Raw genomic sequence first — 13,704 nt, forward strand, 5'->3', positions numbered from 1 at the left:
TGTTTTTCTCTTTCTGACTTATTTCACTCTGTATGACAGTCTCTAGATCGATCCATGTCTCAACAAACGACCCAATTTCGTTCCTTCTTATGGCTGAGTAATATTCCATTGTATGTATGTCCCACATCTTTATCCATTCATCTGTCAATGAGCATTTAGGTTGCTTCCATGGCCTGGCTATTGTAAATAGTGCTGCAATGAACATTGAGGTGCATGTGTATTTCTGAATTATAGTTTTCTCTGGTTATATGCCCAGTAGTGGGATTGCTGGATCATATGGTAATTCTATTTTTAGTTTTTTAAGGAACCTCCACACGTTCTCCATAGTGGCTGTATCAATTTACATTCCCACCAGCAGTGCAAGAGGGTTCTCTTCTTCTCCACACCCTCTCCAGCATTTGTTGTTTGTAGATTTTCTGATGATGCCCATTCTAACTGGTGTGAGGTGACACCTCATTGTAGTTTTGATTTGCATTTCTCTAATAATTAGTGATGTTGAGCAGCTTTTCATGTGTTTCTTGGCCATCTGTATGTCTTCTTCGGAGAAATGTCTATTTAGGTCTTCTGCCCATTTTCTGATTGGGTTGTTTTTTAAATATTTAGCTGCATGAGCTGTTTATATATTTTGGAGATTAAGCCTTTGTCCGTTGATTCATTTGCAAATATTTTCTCCCATTCTGAGGGTTGTCTTTTCGTCTTGTAGTTTCCTTTGCTTTGCAAAAGCTTTTAAGTTTCATCAGGTCCAATTGGTTTTTGTTTTTATTTTCATTACTCTAGGAGGTAGATCAAAAAAGATCTTGCTGTGATTTTTGTCAGAGTGTTCTTCCTATGTTTTCCTCTAAGAGTTTTACAGTGTCCGTTCTTACATTTAGGTCTCTAAGCCATTTTGAGTTTATTTTTGTGTATGGTGTTAGGGAGTGTTCAATTTCATTCTTTTACATGTAGCTGTCCAGTTTTCCTAGCACCACTTATTGAAGAGACTGTCTTTTCTCCATTGTATATCCTTGCCTCCTTTGTCATAGATTAGTGGACCACAGGTCTGTGGGTTTATCTCTGGGCTTTCTATGTTGTTCCATTGATCTATGTTTCTGTTTTTGTGCCAGTACCATATTGTCTTCATTACTGTAACTTTGTAGTATAGTCTGAAGTCAGAGAGTCTGTTTCCTCCAGCTCCTTTTTTCTTTCTCAAGACTGCTTTGGCTATTTGGGGTCTTTAGTGTCTCCATACAAATTTTAAGATTTTTTGTTCTAATTCTGTAAAAAATGCCATTGGTAATTTGATAGGGATTCCACTGAATCTGTACATTGCTTTGGGTAGTATAGTCATTTTCACAATATTGATTCTTCCAATCCAAGAACATGGTATATCTCTCCATCTGTTGGTATCACCTTTACTTTCTTTCATCAGTGTCTTATACTTTTCTGCATACAGGTCTTTTGTCTCCCTAGGTAGCTTTACTCCTAGGTATTTTATTTTTTTTATTGCAATGGTAAATGGGAGTGTTTCCTTAATTTCTCTTTCAGATTTTTCATCATTAGTGTCTAGGAATGCAAGATATTTCTGTGCATTAATTCTGTATCCTGCAACATTACCAAATTCATTGATTAGCTCTAGTAGTTCTCTGGTGGCATCTTTAGGATTATCTATATATAGTATCACGTTATCTGCAAACAGTGACAATTTTACTTCTTCTTTTCCAATTTGTATTCCTTTTATTTCTTTTTCTTCTCTGACTGCCATGGCTAGGACTTCCAAAACTATGTTGCAAAATAGTGGTTAGAGTTCACTTGTCTTGTTCCTGATCTTAGAGGAAATGCTTTCAGTTTTTCACCATTGAGAATGACGTTTGCTGTGGGTTTGTCATATATGGCCTTTATTATGTTAAGGTAGGTTCCCTCTATGCCCACTTTCTGGAGAGCTTTTATCATAAATGGATGTTGAATTTTGTCAAAAGCTTTTTCTGTGCCTATTAAGATGATCATATGGTTATTCTCCATTTTGTTAATATGGTGTATCACATTGATTGATTTGCATAAATTCAAGAATCGCTGCATCCCTGGGATAAATCCCACTTGATCATGGTGTATCATCCTTTTAATGTGTTGCTGGATTCTGTTTGCTAGTATTTTGTTGAGGATTTTTGCATCTATATTCATCAGTGATATTGCTCTGTAATTTTCTTTTTTTGTAGTATCTTTGTCTGGTTTTGGTATTAGGGTGATGGTGGACTCACAGAATGAGTTTGGGAGTGTTCCTTCCTTTGCAAGTTTTTGGAAAGTTTGAGAAGGATGGGTGTTAGCTCTTCTCTAAATGTTTGATAGAATTCAGCTGTGAAGCCATCTGATCCTGGACTTTTGTTTGTTGGAAGATTTTAAATCACAATTTCAATTTCATTACTTGTGATTGGTCTGTTCATATTTTCTATTTCTTCTTCGTTCAGTCTTGGATGGTTATGCCTTACTAAGAATTTGTCCATTTCTTCCAGGTTGTCCATTTTTATTGGCATAGAGTTGTTTGTAGGAGTCTCTTAGGATACTTTGTATTTCTGTGGTGTCTGTTGTAACTTACCCTTTTTCATTTCTAACTTTATTGATTTGAGTCCTCTCCCTCTTTTTCTTGATGAGTCTGGCTAATGGTTTATCACTTTTGTTTATCTTCTCAAAGAACCAGCTTTTAGTTTTATTGATCTTTGCTATTGTTTTCTTTGTTTCTATTTCATTTATTTCTGCTCTGATCTTTATTATTTCTTTGCTTCTGCTAAGTTTGGGTTTTGTTTGTTCTTCTTTCTCTAGTTCCTTTAGGTGTAAGGTTAGATTGTTTATTTGAGATGTTTCTTGTTTCTTGAGGTAGGCTTGTATTGCTATAAACTTCCCTCTTAGAACTGCTTTTGCTGCATCCTATTGGTTTTGGATCATCCTGTTTTCACTGTCATTTGTCTCTAGGTATTTTTTGATTTCCCCTTTGATTTCTTCAGTCATATCTTGGTTATTTAGTAACACACTGTTTAGCCTCCATGTGTTTGTGTTTTTTCATTTTTTTCCCTGTAATTCATTTCTAATCTCATAGTGTTGTGGTCAGAAAAGATGCTTGATACGATTTCAGTTTTCTTAAATATACTGAGGCTTGATTTGTGACCCAAGATGTGATTTATCCTGGAGAATGTTCCATGTACACTCTAGAAGAAACTGTAATCTGCTGTTTTTGGATGGAATGTCCTATAAATAACAATTAAATCTATGTGGTCTGTTCTGTCATTTAAAGTTTCTGTTTCCTTATTTATTTTCATTTTGTATGATCTGTCCATTGGTGTAAGTGAGGTGTTAAAGTCCCCCACTATTATTGTGTTACTGTTGATTTCCTCTTTTATAGCTGTTAGCAGTTGCCTTATGTACTGAGGTACTCCTATGTTGGGTGCATATATATTTTTAATTGTCATATCATCTTCTTGGATTGATCCATCGATCATTAGTGTCCTTCCTTGTCTCTTGTAACATTCTTTATTTTAAAGTCTATTTTATCTGACATGAGTATTGCTACTCCAGCTTTCTTTTGATTTCCATTTGCATGGAATATCTTTTTCCATCCCCTCACTTTCAGTCTGTATGTGTCCCTAGGTCTGATGTGGGTCTCTTGTAGACAGCATACATATGGGTCTTGTTGTTGTATCCAATCAGCAAGCCTGTGTCTTTTGGTTGGAGCATTTAATCCATTTACATTTAGGGTAATTATCGATATGTATGTTCCTATGACCATTTTCTTAATTGTTTTGGGTTTGTTTTTGTAGGTCCTTTTCTTCTCTTGTGTTTCCCACTTAGAGACGTTCCTTTAGCATTTGTTGTAGAGGTGGGTTGGTGGTGCTGAATTCTCTTAGCTTTTGCTTGTCTGTAAAGCTTTTGATTTCTCCATCGAATGTGAATGAGATCCTTGCCGGGTAGAGTAATCTTGGTTGTAGGTTCTTCCCTTTCCTCACTTTAAGTATATCATGCCACTCCCTTCTGGCTTGTAGAGTTTCTGCTGAGAAATCAGCTGTTAACCTTATGGGAGTTCCCTTGTATGTTATTTGTCATTTTTCCCTTGCTGCTTTCAATAATTTTTCTTTGTCTTCAATTTTTGCCCATTTGATTACTATGTGTGTTGGCGTGTTTCTCCTTGGGTTTATCCTGCCTGGGACTCTCTGCACTTCCTGGACTTCGGTGGCTATTTCCTTTCCCATGTTAGGAAAGTTTTCTACTGTAATCGCTTCAAATATATTCTCTGGTCTTTTCTCTCTCTCTTCTCCTCTGTGACCCCGATAATGCAAATGTTGTTGTGTTTAATGTTGTCCCAGAGGTCTCTTAAGGCTGTCTTCATTTCTTTTCATTCTTTTTTCTTTATTCTGTTCCACAGCAGTGAATTCTACCATTCTGTCTTCCAAGTCACTTATCCTTTCTTCTGCCTCAATTATTCTGCTATTGATTCCTTCTAGTGTACTTTTCATTTCAGTTATCATATTGTTTATCTCTGTTTGTTTGTTCTTTAATTATTCTAGGTCTTTGTTAAACATTTCTTGCATCTTCTCGATCTTTGCCTCCATTCTGTTTCCGAGGTCCTGGACCATCTTCACTATCATTATTCTGAATTCTTTTTCTGGAAGGTTGCCTATCTCCACTTCATTTAGTTGTTTTTCTGGGGTTTTATCTTGTTCCTTCATTTGGTACATAGTCCTCTGCCTTTTCATCTTGTCTATCTTTCTGTGAACGTGCATCTCTATTCTTTTTGCAACTTTAAAGTAAGTCTAAAGTTACTTCAAAATTAAAAGTTGTAACGAAGGGCCAGATCTTAGGAAGATGACTGTTGGGAAAAGGAACGAACATCTATTTTCTCTCAGACTTCACATTAGCCAGTGTCCTTTGTGGGGTGGGGAAGATCTGGGGATGAGACTCACTCAGATTGTCACATGGTTTATTGATTTGCTCCTGCGGTGCCATACGTGAGTGATGCAGGGAGATGACACGGTGTCATAGAAAGATGTTGGGACTTGATGTGAGCACATCTCTCTTTTTTTGTTGACTCTTTTGCTTATGCTGTGTGACCCTCAATAAGGCCCTTAATCTAAGTCTCAGTTTTTCAATATATAAAATGGGAATCCTCATTTTTTCAGTTTCAATAAGACTGCTATGGGGGTTATATGAGATAGTTTGTAAATATGATTTATACTTTAAATCATGATATTTTATTCCTGTTCGTGTAACACCAAGTGCCCCAATCCTAACCTCCTGTTATATTCAGCATCAAAGGAAGATTTATCATCTAAATAGAGCCCTAAACTGTTGTCCATTTTCTAATACGTGTGCAGTAAAGAAGCCATAGATGGTCCAGCAAGTTCACAGCCACTGTGGATTAGTGGAAAATTAATGAAAATTCAAAAATGAAGCAAAGGTTCACTCATCTCTTGTTTCAAGGAAGGCTGTGAGTTGAGCATTTAATTCAATGTGGTTCTTTCTTTTTACCCAGAAGGAGTGCAGAGGGGAACTACGCACTCTTTTTTCTCTTATTATTATTATTGTTATTTTTTTAAAATCAGGAAGTTTTATTTCTGAAAAAACGGTGGTTCTGCAGCATTTTCCAGTGGAACATTTACTTATATTTCAAAGTGAGAAAAATCAAGCAGTCCTTTGCCAGTTGTGGCCCTTGGAATCAGGATAATCTCTCACGGCAACGGACACCACCTAGAACACGCTGACAAGAAAGTTGCTAATCTATGTCACATGCTCTCCCACCAACCTGTTAATAAATTCCTTTTTCCTGCTCCCTCGTTATTCTTGCATGTGGAGATTAACTGGACTATACAGTAATTAAGTTTGACTCTCAAGAGGTAATGCTTTAGAGCTGTGAGCCACAGGAGGCTGGCTTTCTGCTCTAGCTCCACGGCTGACTTGGGGGCTGAGCACAGAGCACCTGCCCTGTGCCAGGCCTCAATTTTTCTGTCTACAGAGTGACAGAAGCAACATCTCAGAGGGACATGGTGCTGCTTTACGAGTTCTATGTTCTAACTGGGCTCCAAATTCTGTTACAGAAGGTATTCTTTGATGAATTAAAGATGCATTTATACTGTTGTTGAGATTCTTAGTGAAGCTTTAAGATCTAATTTTAAAAGACTCCCACTGCACAGCACATTATCCAGCTCTCAAATGCTGCACACAGCTGTGCATGGAGCGCTCTGTGGCATTTATTAAAAATAAGATACAAATCCTGCTAACAGGTGCCGGGAATATCTCCACAGCGCGTACAGGCGCTGAACTGCTTGAGTTCCACTGAGGCTATGGGGGCTCCTACTGGCAAATTCCAAGCACCACTCAGAAGTATGACCCCAGAGAGACAGCTTAATGCTTCCTACTGATCGTGAGTCTTCAGAGAACATCTCAAGGCAGAAAGGGACAATTTCTCAGAGAAAGTAAATAACCTTTAATGAAACAAATCTGTGTTGCACCAATAACTAAGTATATGCTGCAGAGTCCTTTGCTAAGAAGCCCTTGAGAATTGCTTCCTGGTGATAGTTTCCAAGGGGAATGGGAGAGCTCTCATCACTTTCTCCTAACTCCTGCTGCTCACGGGAAAGAACATGTTTCTTTTCAGTTTGGACATTCATGTTTCTGAGAGTAGATATATAGATGAAAAGTCTGAGGGACAGGTTTATATTTTTCTGGATGGGCAATGATTTGTATATTCCGATCTGAAGTTCAGACAGGTATAGATAGATGACCAAGAGACCCAGAGCCTTATGTAGCCATACTTTTTGTTGCCTGATCAAAAATTTTTTTATCCCAAATATTTAGCATTTGGCCCACCAGCAATCTATTAGACCTTTGCCTGGTGGCCCATCCTAGATGCTGCCTTGTCTCAGGCAACTATACGCCCTCACGCGGCCCCCAGGTGTGTCTGTCCATCCATCACCTCCCACTTCTCACTGAGCTCCAGCCGCAATGACCATGTGTCTCTTCCTGGTACCAGCCAAGCTCACTGGGTCTCAAGAATCTTTGCAATGCCTGCTCCCTGGCCTGGAGAGATCTGTGCCCACATCTTCTCATTGTGGCTTCTCTAATACTCAGGTTGACTTGAGTGTCCCACTCCTTAGAAAGACCTCCTTGGGCCACCCGATCTAAAGAAGCCCCCAATCTCTGTTTATATCCTTCATAACGCTATCTCTAGTTGACATTATCTTATTTCTAAAAAATATGTTTGCATATTATTTTTCTCTGTCCACTGGAATATTAGCTTGATAGGAAGGAGGACACTGCCCATTTAGAGCCACACAGCATCCCTGGCATCTAGAATTGCGCTGGACATGGTGGACACTGTGTAGACATTTGCTGGGTGACTGAGCTCAGAATGCAGGGGAACTTTCACTCCTCTGCTCAGTCGGTCATGATGTTCTACACCTTTCTGTCTAGACTACTTCTACCTCCATCACTTTTGCTCTGAATCAACATAATTAGTGTCCCCCCTTCTCCACAGGCATGGGAGACTGTACCTTTACAGGCAGGGATCATGTTTTATCCATCTTTGGGTCCTTTGCACCTAAGGTCATGTTTGGCACATAGTAAGTGTTCTGTGAATGAATTTTCTTACGTAACATTTGAAAATACAGAATATTAGTACAATATATCGTAGCATGCCACTGAAGTTTATAGAAGGAGTGGGAAATTATCTTTAGCTATCCATTTCCTCTAAGCATATTCTCTATATGGTCAAGTCTTAACAGATGATCAAACTATAAGTTTAAATTTGTGCACCGGGTCAACAGTGACCTAAACAGGTCTCCAAGGGTCTACTAACGTGAACAAACATGCGAAGGCATTTCTGGGAGTGATACCACTTATCTGGAGATGCCTTTAATTAGGAAATACCCAGGGACCTCATGATAACATTGTTCAAAAGGGTATGCAGTCCTATATGAGGCAAGTAAGTCTACTTTAGGGCTTAATTTCTTCTTTAGGTTGGAGAGCAGCACAGGTAACCTGATCTAGTTGAAATAATAAGGCTAATATTTAAGGCTGATACTGAAATTAATGTCATTTTGTTAAGTCTGGCTTCTCATTCAAAGATTTCAGATTAGAAATGATAATATTTGTATACAAATAATGAATATTACAAATGTAAGTTGATGACAATGGACAAGGTTAACTAAATTTAATTTAAAAATACTAATGAACAGTGAGTGCAATCTTCTCACAGTTGAGTAGTGTGGTACTCTGGGAAGTAGATACTTGCTCAATGTTCTGGGTTCCTTGCACACACTCCTGAACCTTGGAACCTCTGGCATGACAAGTGCCTTCTGTATGATAACGAGGTGGCTGGGGGTCCCTAGAGAGCTTCAAGATGGGGGCTGGTGACCAGAAAGACAAAGGCGTGATGAGAGGGCCAGCCCCACCCTGGACCTCTGGGGAGGGAAAGGAGCCTGGAGATGGAGTTCTATCACCAGTAGCCAATGATTTAATCACTTGTGCCTTTGGAGTAAAAGCTCCATGAAAATCTCTAAACCATGGGTACTAGAGTGTGTCCGGGTTGGTAAACATATGGGTGCTGGGAGGTGGGGCGCCTGGCGGGGGCATGGAAACTGCATGTTACCCAGTCCTTTGCCCCAAACACCTGCCCTGTGTGCCTCTTCCTTTTGGCTGTTGTTCTTGGATTATAGATAATATAATAAAATATAATATAAGGTACAGCACTTTCTTGAGTTCTGTGTCATTCTAGTGAGGTGGGGAGTTACTGGAGCCCCCAAACTGTAGTCAGCCAGGCAGAAGTAAATTAGCCTGGGCACCTCACTGTGGCTGGCATCTGTTGTCGAGGAGGGAAAGTCCTGTGGGATTAAGCCCTGAACCTATGGGGTCTGTGCTAATACCAGTTGTTAGTGTCAGGACTGTACTGAGTTGTTAACACCAAGTTGGTGTCCGGAAATTTGGAGAATTGGTCGGTGTGAGGAAAAACCACCACACATTAGGTGTCAGAAGTGTTGTGAGTGAAAACAGCTCATCAGGTAGGTATATTTTTCTAGACTGAAATCCTGGTTCTTTCATTCACCATCTTTCTAACTTTGGACAAGTTTCTTAAGCCTTAACTTACTTCCTCATCCTTAAAAAGGATATTATAAAACTCATGTAGGATTAAATAAGACAATATTTATAGAGTTCAAGAGCAGTACCCATCACGTAGCAAGTCTCAATAAATATCAGCTCTTATTAATCAGAAGGATTGAAATGGCTTTAATGTTCTGTGGTCAATCAACCCAACAGGGTTCAATGGTCCTCAGATGGTCCAGTTAATCACATGGAGGCAACCATAGGCAATGGAGTTTGAACACTTAGATGGAAAGAGAAACAGCAGAAGAGTATATGACTGACAGGAAATAACCCAAGAGAACATAACTTCTACTAAAGGGCAGAGGAGATTAGAAGGTGTAAAAAATGACGCAGTTGAAGAGTATGTCTCTTGAAACCAAAGATGGAGAACCTGGAGAGGAAGAAAAATGGTGTCTCAATCTTCAGTTCAGAACCAGTGGCAGTCTGAGAGTCTCTGATACAGCTTTCCAACACATTAGCAGCTGAAGCTGCCTTTTAATAGGATGAACTCACAGATATATTAGAGTGGCCGTGGCTGTGTGGTTGGTTTTAATAAAGGCTCCAATTTTGTTTTAGCCAAAGAAGACACTGGTTATTTGGTGGCATTTTCAGGAGTGACTGTTATCTCATGTCAAAGGCATATATGCTCCATTCAGGGGGAAATATCCGTGCTGAGGTTTGCCTCTTTTGTCCTCTTGTGGAAATATTACACTGAAGGAGAACTGCTAAAATAGCAATTAAAAACCGACTTATATTCAGCATCAAATACAGATCCACGATTAACCACAGGCTGGTGTTTTCTGCTTCCCTGAAATGCACTGCAAGACTGAGAAGTATGGCCCTGTTACATATGTCTCTAGACAGAGTCACTGGGGCATCCAGAAAAGATGCGGCTACAGGGAACTGGTTGTCCTCCTGACAGATCAGGCTCATCATCGTGATCTAGGCACCAGCCTTTGGTATGGCTTGCAACTTTCAGGTAGATCATTAACGGAAGTTAGAATAGGAGTGACTATGAACTCAGTCTTCAAGGTTATTTCACACGTTCTCAATACTGAGGTCACGAGTGAATGAGTTGTGTTTGAATGTAGAGAAATCAGAAAGCAGTCAGTCCAGGTAAATGAGGGCAGCTCGTTAGATATCCCCAAATGTACTTGACTCTCCCAGTCATAGGGCAGCGATCATGGCCCCCAGATGTATGTAGAAATGTTATTTCAACAGCGTCTTAGGGGAGAGATGTAAATTGAACGCATAGGTGTAAGGAAGAATTTTGTAATTCAAGATAAGCTTTTACCAATTTTCAAAGCAAACTCCTCAAATCAAGCAGAGATAAATCAACATGGTAATGAAAGAGAGCATCTAATTAAAAAACAATTGAATAGATTTTTTTCTTCCCTTAGGTTACAGTTGTTTAAAATATGTTTTTCAAACCCAAGAGTATAATGATTTTATGATTTTTCAAATCAACAATATTTGGAAATTCCCTGGTTCTGGCTCCAGTGCAGGGGTGGAGGGGTGGGCAGGTCAGGAGGGGAAGTTCTGCAGTCTTTGGGAATCAGCTCGTGGGCCTCTATCACCTTGTGTCCAAATACTAACAGTTGGTCTGCAGGGCTCGCTAGGTGACGGCTGTAGTAGCCTTGGTCTGTCTCAGCTGGAGACGGCAACACAGGGGTGCGTCCAGAAAGCACTCCCCGCGCTGCAGGCACAGCCAGGCTACCAGTCTTCTATGGATCCTTTCTCAAATGCTCAAGCCTTCTGAAAGTGTTGGGTGTGTATGTGGCATGTTCAGAGTAACCAAATCGTACAGATACATGGAGTCTTGAGAGAGGTTAGCTACATTTCCAAACTCACAACAGTTATCATGGACAGATGAGGGAGATGCTACTTCTCTGTCCATTTTGCCACAGTAAATTAGGCAAAACAAGGGAAATCCAGGGTTCACTTTACGTTTTGCTTTATCGTTTAACCCCTGACATCGATCATTTTTTATGGGCCTACTAAGCAGGCCTAGAAAGGGCCCCAGCAGCCACCTGATACAGCCTGCCTCCTTCAGGCAGGTGACCTCAGTTCCTCTGTGTAGGTTACATCTTACTGACGTCATCCTCAAGACCCACTTTTGAACATGTTTTACTATTTCATTGCTTCATCTGGACCATGAATCAAACCATTACACATACCTCAAAAAAAAGACTGAAAAGTGCATAGTTATCCTAAATGTAAGTACAAATCTTGTTTTTGTTCTAATGGGGATTCATTATATATTTATCCGTGAAATTTTCTTCCAAAGCAATAGATTCACTAGAGGTCAAGTACCCAAATGAAGAAAAGTCCTGAAGAGGTAACTAAACTCCAGCCACACCTAAACCATGTCACACTAAATCTGTAAGGTCACAGTTGACAGGCTCAAAGGTGGCTAAGTTACAGACAACGACAACGTCGTCTTCAGAACCATGCGTTACACCAAGACCTGAACAGATCCGAGACAGGACGAGAAAGATTTAAGGACTAAGTTGTGCTGATGTATCTGTAGCTGAGAACAGCTATCAAAGGGCAGCAGGCGTCTGGGAAAGAATCCGCTTTTTAGCTTAGAAGCCAGAAATACATTGGCATTGCCTCTGGAATTGGAATAAAACCAATTTTAAATTGGTTTTAAAGCCTGGAATGGAACGTTCCTGCAGTCATCCATGAACCAACCTTATCCTGTAGAAGCTGAGTGAGCCCTGGTCAAACCATCTGCCTTGTGAATGGTTTTGTTTGGGTCTCTCATAGGACAGGAAGTTCTTGTGCTGTAATTCCACATCGAGTTACAGTGTTCTGTGGTGTAGCTTGAGCAGGGAATTAAAAAAGAGGAAAAACCTCCAGAGGAAAATCAAGTGCCTTCACTGATGCACCCCAGGGGCTGGGTGGACCCGCAGAACTGGGTGGACCCGCAAGGCTGGGCATTGGCTCCCACTTTCCTCCACGCATCTGTGGCAGAAGAGGGGCAGCCGGACAGACAGACTGCGTTAGTGAAGGCCAAACAAGATGTTTCAAGGTTGATGTAACTCAGAATTGCACTAGATTCACTGCGGTACCCGCAGGGCTTCACACACAGCCCTATGTCCATAACGCCTGGCTGAAGGGACGGCGGCTCCAGAAACGCGCATGCGTGTGGGGAGCCCTCCCGCTCCTGTGCCCAGGACGTGCGCCACTCACACCGCACTGGGAGGAAAGATGGGACAAAGGGTTCCTCTTACAGTCCCCGTGGAGGGGGTTTCTCCACTTCCTCCTTAAGGAATAGGGGTTAGGGAGGAAACTAAAGGTGCTCAACAATTCCCAACTCCTGAAACACAATGGCAAACCAGCTGCTGATGAAGAGTTTAGTTTAAACTAGCTTGTAAAGCAAACCCCACTTTCTCAGATTGGAAATAGCTGAAATAAGTAAATCTCACCGAGAACTTTCAGCACTTGGATTTGAATGGCTACCAAAGAAGTGGGAAGGAAAAAAGAGCAAGAAAACCAAACATAGCTGTTGAATAACACCAGCAACTACAACATCAACAATAACAACAAGCTTTTGTATACAGGGTTTTCTTTTCCTTTCCCCAAAAAATAACATTCTCTTTCTAAAAAATAGGCCAAATTCCTCAAAAATGTCAGTGTTGGGAAAGACAGAGAAAGGCTGACGAACGGTTCTAGATGAATGAGACCAAAGAAGCGTGATGACCACAGTTGTGACCCAGACTGGGTCCCGCCCTGGAGGGAAAATGCTACAAATGACATTATTGGGTCAACTGGCAAAACCGCGATACAACCAGCAGATTAGTTAAGGTATTGTGTTAATGTCCAATTTATGGAAGGTTAGGTAAAAGAATGTCCTTATTTTGGAAAACCCACACTGAAATATTTAGGGATAAAGGGCCATGATGTAGACAACTTACTTAAAAAATTAATAGATTAATTGAAAACTGAGATATAACTGACTAAGGTTTTCAATTTTATGATCCACTTTTAAGTATATTACTTGGAGGTGCCAGATCTTAACTCTGGAATGTTTTATAATTTCAGGCTGGTACCCAGGTGAATGGAATCTCTTTGAAAGGACAGCAGCCAGGGAGCTGCAGGGATGTGATATTTATTTGGGGACTGTAGGGTGGGGACTCAAATTTCAGAGGATAAACACTTTATCAGGTCTAACAGTTACAGTGCATAAACATACTTGTAATTATTCTTGAGGCATGCTCATTAACATGCTTTACCAGGACAACTACACTTACACATTCCAGCAGATCAAGCGTATAAAAGGGGTACTGCTTACACTGTAGAGCAAAAAGGGATCTTTATACTTAGTGCAATCAATGCTCCCAAACTCAGGGCGACACTCGAGAACCATGTATTTCAGCCTAACTTAACCTGACACAAGTGGGTATTTTAGAGCCAGACCATCTGGCTCAAATCCCAGCTCCACCACTAACTACCTGCATGATTTTTAGCAACTCACTTCACCTCTCTGTGCCCCAATTTCTTCATCTTAAAATGGGGATAATAAAAATACCTACCCTCATCATGTTATGAAGAGGATTAAATGAGTCAGCACTTTCAAAACACGAGATTGCTGGCTCATGG

At 40.4% G+C, this 13,704-nt stretch overlaps 1 protein-coding gene across 4 annotated transcripts in view; it reads right to left on the bottom strand.

The window, feature by feature from the left end:
* KCNQ5 (potassium voltage-gated channel subfamily Q member 5) overlaps window positions 1–13,704 on the bottom strand; it is a 575,893-nt gene that overhangs the window by 133,591 nt on the left and 428,598 nt on the right. The window lies entirely within an intron of this gene.

The sequence above is a fragment of the Kogia breviceps genome, chromosome 13 (genome assembly GCF_026419965.1).
Source record: "Kogia breviceps isolate mKogBre1 chromosome 13, mKogBre1 haplotype 1, whole genome shotgun sequence".
NCBI lineage: Eukaryota > Metazoa > Chordata > Mammalia > Artiodactyla > Physeteridae > Kogia > Kogia breviceps.